This window comes from Pteropus vampyrus, unplaced genomic scaffold (assembly GCF_000151845.1).
Source record: "Pteropus vampyrus isolate Shadow unplaced genomic scaffold, Pvam_2.0 Scaffold56, whole genome shotgun sequence".
Taxonomy (NCBI): domain Eukaryota; kingdom Metazoa; phylum Chordata; class Mammalia; order Chiroptera; family Pteropodidae; genus Pteropus; species Pteropus vampyrus.
Window position 1 is genome coordinate 4,933,320 of NW_011888837.1, and position 476 is coordinate 4,933,795.

Below are 476 nucleotides of genomic sequence, written 5' to 3' on the forward strand. Positions count from 1 at the left end.
AAGCCAAGAAGTGATAGGATGAACTCCTCTTTTGAGTATATCCTCTCCTTGGGAGAAATCTCATCAAATATTGTTTTAATTATCACTTCCAAGTATGTAGCTTCATGCTCAGCTTCCTCTTGAGCTTGTCTCATATTGCCAGCTTCTTGCTGGGTCTCTCTAGGCTGAAATTCAACATGTCCAGACCAGCTCTCATTATCATTCCCTTCCCCTAAAGCCACTCTTTCTACATTATCAAGCTCACAGGCATCCAAACTTGAATTAATCCCAGATACTTCCTTATCCCCACTGCCAGTTAGTCATCAAGTCCTGTCAACTCCATCTCCTGAACTTTGTCTCATATTCATTCCCTTGGCCACTGCCATATTTCAGGCTCTTGCATCTTTCTTTCTTTCTTTCCTTCTTTCCTTCTTTCTTTCTTTCTTTCTTTCTTTCTTTCTTTCTTTCTTTCTTTCTTTCTTTCTTTCTTTCTTTCT